Source organism: Pistacia vera, unplaced genomic scaffold (genome assembly GCF_008641045.1).
Source record: "Pistacia vera cultivar Batoury unplaced genomic scaffold, PisVer_v2 Contig292, whole genome shotgun sequence".
Lineage (NCBI taxonomy): Eukaryota > Viridiplantae > Streptophyta > Magnoliopsida > Sapindales > Anacardiaceae > Pistacia > Pistacia vera.
Genome location: NW_022196104.1, coordinates 1,713,305 through 1,714,947, shown reverse-complemented (window position 1 = coordinate 1,714,947; position 1,643 = coordinate 1,713,305).

Here is a 1,643-nt window from a genome sequence, read left to right as displayed (position 1 = left end):
ATGTTCAACTTTTATCTGTTTTATTCGTAGGATTAAAGTTGTTGTAATGGTCGAACAAAGAAGAACATCATTGGCTATACAATCACAACCCTAGAACTTGCAAAGCTTGTATCAAGAATTGGAGATGGGAATCTGGTATATATGAACTTTACATTACATTACCTTATGAACATAGATGGGGTTTTGTGAGCTAGCCACTTGAAATTTCTTAGGAATTTTCTTGGTGCATATTGAATCATTTTCAGCTCTTACTATTATCATAGGTTATTGAGTTGTTTTGTTAATCAACCCACTCTAGCCTCAAGTTATGCTTCAACTCATAATCAAACTTTCGGTAAACAATCCACTATAATCTAATGGCTGACAATATTTGCATCAATTACGCAAGCTTGGAGTTTATGATTTATACAAATGACAAACTTATGGAGGAGTGTTGACATGCAAATATGAGAAAAAAATATGTGACATTAATTTACATATCATCTAGATATGGAATGAGAATATGTGAATTATTCTCATTTGTAATTATGCTAATGTGTAATTTTCTTTTTTTTTATTATTGAGATTGTATCATTATTTTATATCATTATATAGCTATTACACTTTTTGTATAAATAAGTTGTGTATTCACAATTCAAATAGAACAACTTAATACAATTAAATTGAATTTTTTTAAGATATTTTTCAAGCATACTCCAACCATTTCAGTTGTCTCTCTTTCCCTCTCAAAATATATTTCTCGGACATATTTCAGCTCTCTTTGATTGTCTCTTTTGCCCTTTCAATTCTGACAACTACAACATACGCAATTTATATCAAGTAGTAAAGAAGTAAGAGGGCGACAAGAAGTAAGTAGTTGGTTCATGCAACTGGGACGAAGAAGTTGTTAAAATTAATTAAGTATTCTCCATTTCTGGAATATTAGAATTTATGTTCATTGAATTTTTTCTTGTATATTTATCATACTGCTTCTAGATACACGTTTATTATTGTTGTGACCATATTTATTCTCAATTTTTTTTTTTTTTTTTATTTAAAGCAATTAATCTTAGTTCTTATTAACTACATGTATGGCAATTAGTTTGAGCAATAATGTTAGGCAAACATCATTCTCCTTCACCACTCTCACACATCATGGCATGACATCTAGAATGACAGATGCCACCTCATTTGTCACGTCGCCACTATAATACAAATTAATGAATATTAATGAATTATTTGTGGATAGTCTAAATGATTAGGGCGAATTGAAAATAGTGTAGATAGACGCACTGCCTCAAATTCGATTCCCCATCTAAATATCCTCGATTTCACTAAAGATATAAAGGTAAAAGAAGTATTTTCCTTAATATTTATTTCAAAGGAAGTGTATAAATTATTATTATTATTATTATAGAAAGAGATAAGGCAAAGGGAAGTATTTTATTGAAGTATTTTTCTTAATATTTATTTCATAGGAAGTGTATAAATTAATATAGGAATAATATTATAATACTTTCTCTAGTTTTAAGAAACTTGTACATGTACCATGTGCTTTCTACAAGGTATATATCAATAAATCCAATCAAAACATGTTCATATATAACTACATTTTTTCATGGTCAGTCAAGCTATCTAGAAGTTGACATTCTTATTTTAAAATT